Source organism: Aplidium turbinatum, chromosome 3 (genome assembly GCF_918807975.1).
Source record: "Aplidium turbinatum chromosome 3, kaAplTurb1.1, whole genome shotgun sequence".
In the NCBI taxonomy this organism is placed as follows: Eukaryota; Metazoa; Chordata; class Ascidiacea; order Aplousobranchia; family Polyclinidae; genus Aplidium; species Aplidium turbinatum.
Genome location: NC_137474.1, coordinates 316,112 through 322,111, shown reverse-complemented (window position 1 = coordinate 322,111; position 6,000 = coordinate 316,112).

Below are 6,000 nucleotides of genomic sequence, written 5' to 3'. Positions count from 1 at the left end.
TCCAACCGAAAAGAAAAGGCTGAAAGTGAGTTAAACGTGAAGCATTGCTTGTCCATTCCGTTTGTGGGAAAAGAATCTAAAACGTTTGCTCGTAAAATCGGACAGTTTATGAAAAGGAAACTTGATGTGGACGTTTTCCTATTTACAAAACATTCTAAATTACAATTAGTTCGTATTTTCAACTAAAGTCCCAGACGCCTTCGTCTCGCTGCTCAAATGTCGTATACAATTTTACATGTCCCTTGTCAGTGTGTTTCAGCATTGACGTACATCGGTATGTCCACCAGACATTTGACCACGAGAGTACGAGAGAGAGCATCTGAACTTTAGAGACTTAAAGAAAAGTGCCATCAAAGACCATATCGAGGGTTAAATGACAGAACGAGCCAAGTCACCCAAAAGTAGTTTTGAGAAAATGGCATTTTAAAATTTAAAAATTTTAATTTTAAATTTGAAGTCAAACCACTCTTTTTTACTGTGTGACTATATTTTGGACCTGTGACGGCAAGTCGGCAATGATGACAAAATGAGCTATGTCACATTAGCTCATTTTGTCAATAGAGATGGTATAGATGCAGAAGCGGCACAATGAGCTATGTAGCAATAGCTCATTGTGTCGTATAGCCCTCTGGACTTAGTTTAAAATGAGCAGTCAGTTCTGAGAAACCTGTTCAGGTTAGAACTTAGCTCTTTCTGTCAGTAAAAATACGGGGCTTGAGAAACACTTTCCAGTATCTAACCACAAAAAATGCAAAAATGGACTTAGCTCGTTCTGTCATTTAGCCCTCGATATCATGGAGTGTTCTTTTTGCACAGATCGAAAATTCTATTTAGAATTTCACGCAAATGCACATCCCAATTTGACACAAAAGTTCAGGAAGCGCTGTTAATCAAACGCTACAACCCAAATTTGAACAAACAATTATTTGCGGGCTAACATTTATTAAGTTAGATGGATCACGTACCCTGTGCTGCTAATTCTTTTGTAGTCATGAAGTTGCCTTTTCCTAATGAAATTTGTTTTCCGTCTGTCTGTATGTTTTCTACACTATTGCTTTTAATCGTTGCGTGTTTCTTGTTAAACTATTTGTAAATAAGTAAAATATATTGTTAATGTTATAATGCTCAACCCTGTTTAGGGGAGACCAAGGAGGGTTGTTACAATTTTCAGTAAATCTAAGATTTTTCTTTCAATACTGCACAAAGTTGCCGAAAATTTTATATAATCTTGCCACATGACCAGTTGTTATAAATACAACTTCAAAATTAAAAAAAGTCATGTTTACAGGAAAATATTTGCATTTATATATCAATGAGTCAGTTGTAACAAGTCACCCCAGTATCGGGGTGACTTGTTACACAGATGGGGTGAAATGTTACAATTTCAAATAGGCTGTTCTATGAACTAATTTTTCTTACTAAAATACCTAAAACTGATGGAATACGTTGACACAGCATTCTTGAATTTAGTGAACATCCAAATTTAATTGAAAAGATCATGAGCAAACAAATAACATCATTATTGACAATGCATTAATTGTCACCACTCACCAGGATTGCAAACACATGATCTCCATTCAACCATTTATGGTATTTGGCCTCAATAAGGCACCCTTTATTAGTTTTTGGCATGACATTAGTAGAACTTAAAAATGTAATCAACTATTTTAAATAATAAAAAATTTGTTATTTGAGTACCAAATTAAGTTTCCAGCTGGGATGAGCAAGCATCAGTGGCGTATATTTAAGGTGTTCAAGGTGTTCACTGAACACCCCAAGAAATCCAGAAAAAAAGAAAATTTCCATCGGTTGTCGATGTTCTTTACTTTCATGATATTCTAACATCTTGCTGCATGCTGATTGCTTTCTTTTCAATAGAGGGATTCCACGGTGAACCAACAGACCGTGACGAGTTGAAGCTTGCGCTGAAAGTCTAGACAAACTACAGTACTGCACACTGCACAGATTGTTCCGTTCATATTAAAACCAGTTTAACACCATCTTTCGGATTTATTTTTAAGTCATGAACACAGAATAGGTTACATAACCACATTATCACCATAAAAACATTTATTCAGCCAAATATGGTAACGCAAAACAAAAATGAAAGTTTGCAAGGGAATTAAGGTACCATTTTTGCAGTCCAGAACATTATATCGAAGAACATTATATTTAAGGTCATTGCATCTGGCATCGAATCTGCGTGATGTGATGGTGCTTTTCACCCTCTGTTTGGTCCGGGCGGTCCCCGCTCTTGTAAAGATGTAATTTGTGACTGGTTCTGCAAAAATGGCGTCGCCTCTTGGTTTGTGCCACTGTTGCTCTGTGCTGGTGCAGGACAAAGCTCCTGGGATCATTTTTACATCACGAATGTGAAAATGATGCATCTTGTAGGCTGTAGCAATGCAGTAATGTGACTGCATCTACCACCAAGTCTGCAACACAAAGAAATGCAAATTAATAACAAACAGAAGTTTATGCACGGTAACAGAACAAAGTATACGGTATATAAGTTACTATGTAGCCAAACGTGGTAGGCCTAGTTTTAGTTATCCATGTTAGTAGCATAAACTGCTTCATATTACTACAGTAGGTAGGCTACATAAACCGCATATAGGCTTAGCTGTAATATCAAATGGCTTATGCCAGGGATGGAGGAACCACGTGGGCCTGGGCCCACCTAATTTATTTTCTGGGTGAGCCTGGCCCACCCACTTTTGAAAGCCAAATATTTTTGAAAAGGTAGCGAAAGATTTAACCAAGATAACCTGCAGTTTTTGTGGTATAGATAAAGTAATTATAACTGCAGCAAGGGTAGAGGATGCAGCAACTTTGTCTCTAAAAGAAGGCACTTAAACCAGGCTAGACGGGAATATTGATGTTAATTCTTTCGAAAACAAACTCAAGTTGTTAAAATAGATAAAACATTTACATAAATCAATCAAAACTGATACAGTTTTACCTGGAAATCCCTATGTTTAATGCTACTGCAAAAAGGTCTTTTTCGTGCCACAGACTGGTGAAAAATTACTTAAAAAGCAGATTTACCCAAGAGCACTTGAACCATAGGATGAACAGTTGAACACATTCACAAAAACTTCATCGATCAGGTTGATCATGTATTATTAACTTTTTTAGGAAAAAATTTCAAGTGTAATACAGTAGCAGTCACCTATATAGTGACAGTTGAAGGAACCTTGTTGTTGTTTGATACCAGTAGGCCTATTATATTTGTATATTGGTGGTGCAGCTGTTGTGTATACACATAATACGGCAGGCTGTTACTCTCGGATAACTTTGCTAACTGTTAAATATGTGTAGCCTATATACCAGTACCGGTACTCCTGGTATTGAAACTTTGTGGTAATTAGCTGTGCATTGTTGATGCCAGTAGGCTATTATATTTGCATATTGGTGCTGCGGCTGTTACATATGCGCACAGCCTACTGTATAATGCTGAAGATTATTTATCCCAGGTGGTATTATAACTGTGTGTGTATTGTTTCTTTTTTATTTGTGTGTTCATCGCCATATTTTGTACAGCACTATAAAGCATAGAGAAATAAAACATAGTAACCTGCCTTATGCTACAAGCAGCAGTAGCAATAATATGGTTAATAAAACAATAATCCTCAAAAGTGTAAAAAGACTAGTTTGCAACTACATTACAATTTACTATCACTCATCAAACTTTCACATGACATAGCCTAGAAAGGAATATTTAGCATTATAGATTGCCTACAACCATTTACCTACCCTGCCTTACAAGAGCACTTTGCTTTCTATATTACTGGAGTCGATTGCTTCATCTAAAGTGTGAGTTCATGCGGTTTATCAGTTTTTCTCTGACTTGGCCAACATTTTGCCTTGCAGATAAAACTTTGAGAATCTCCACGTTTAGTTAAAGTTTCACGCAAATAATTTTCAATGAAAAACTGATAACCTCCTTTGAGAGGTCTTGCAGATGGTCCAATCCAGTCTGATATTGATCTTATATCAAACGATGGTAAATATAGTAAAGATTATGACCAGTTATTCACTTCCATTGTAGATATTTAGCATCGAAACAAATAACTTGGCTGGTAACAGAGGGTTTCGCAATACAGTACCTAGTTTTCATGCAACTCTTCAACCTCTCAGTGCGCATTAAAGCGTAACGTGGAATCCCTCTATTGCAAAACTCGTCCCCTTCTAATTTTAATACTCCAACGTTTGAGGTTATTGCCTTTAATTTCGACTTGTTAAAGTGGCTACCGCACTGACAGCTTGGCGAGTGCCATTTAAAATAAACAATTAAGATAAATGGCGTCACAAGGCAGCGAAAACAGCGATGGTTTTAGTTCAGCCAGGCTGTTCACTCGCTGATCTGAACACCTTGGCGCGTCATTGGGGGAATCCCAGGCAATACCAAGTTTTAGCTTAATACTGAAAAGTTTGGGTGTTCATCAGGACAATTATCGTTTCTAGCACTAGTTGCTTCGTTCATCTGATGAAATTGAAAGTAAAATTAACAACAAACAAGATGGTTTATTGCTTCACTGACGTTTCGCGCACCATGACAATGCGCATCCTCAGAGCGAATAACATACAATATAAAATTTCACCAGGTTATATACTGCAGTGCGATTGAAGGCAAGAAAAAGTAAAATACGCAATATTTTAAAAAATTGGCCAATGATGTGTGAGCGGTTACTTTCCACGTTAAATTACGTAAAAACTTCCAACAATAAACATAAAAATTCGAAGCGGTGACGACCAACAGAAAAAGTGCGATTGAAGGCAAGAGAAATCGAACACAATGTTTTAAAGATTGGCTAATGATGTGCGGTTACTTTCGACGTTAAATTACGTAAAAACTTCCAACAATAAACATAAATTCGAAGCACTGAAGACCACTAGAAATTCGAGACAAAATTAGATAGCAATAACGTTTCCAACAGTGTTTAAGTAGGCTTGAAGCCTGCATGTCGAGACAATAATGATTTATAAGGTTTTGGTAAAAGGTTTCCGTCGTTCCGGTTGAGTACATTGCAATGTTTGGATGTGATGTTGATGAAGCAACTTTCTGCGGTGGTGCGTTGATAATAATTACTTTCATTTTTCAAAATTTTTGTTTCTGATTAGTTAATTTTGTGCTCCTCTTCTAACATGTGAACAAAGGGCTGACTTTTCATGTTCCATATTTTTGACCGCTCTGCGATGTTCTTTGACCCGGGAATTTATACTACGTTCAGTTTGGCCAATATAAACTGCGTCACAATCATTACAAGGAATTTCATAAACAACACCACATTTATTGTCAAAAGGGGTGGGGTCTTTTGGTAGTGATAAAATATTGCCGATGGTTCGAAATGGTTTCATAGCGACTTTAACTCCGGCGCGATTCAATGCTCGTCTTATCGACTCAGAAACTCCCTGTATGTATGGAATGGTGGTGAAACTGTATAAGTTTTGCTGTTGCTTTGTTTGACCTGACGTTTGGTCGAGAAATGAGTGTGCCGTTCTGCCATTTTCTTGGGAAATCCATTAAACCCTAACCATCTTGTTTGTTGTTAATTTTACTTTCAATTTCATCAGATGAACGTAGCAACTAGTGCTAGAAACGAAGTTTTAGCTTGTTGGATTAGAGTTTGAGGTGATCAGAGTTGGAAACAAGATAAGATAAAATGTGTTTTATGCACCAAGTGCCAGTAAATTAGGACTAGCTTGTCTGAATCTGCAACAAAGCTTATGGCAACAGCTTTATTTTCTTGTTTATTATCGAGTTGCTTTGCTATTGTTTTAACTTTCACCTGTTTGTTTTTAATTCGCTTGTACATTTCTCAAGGTGTTGCGACCGTGCCTAATTCTTGCATGAAGTAAATCATTTTCATCTCGAGCACGCTTTAACTTTCGCGTTTTTTCAGACTCCTGCTGTGTTATGGCAAGTAATATTGTTCGTTTTGATGGTCGGAAATAAAAACTGAACTGAAGTAGCCTAAGTATATGTCTTTAGAAATG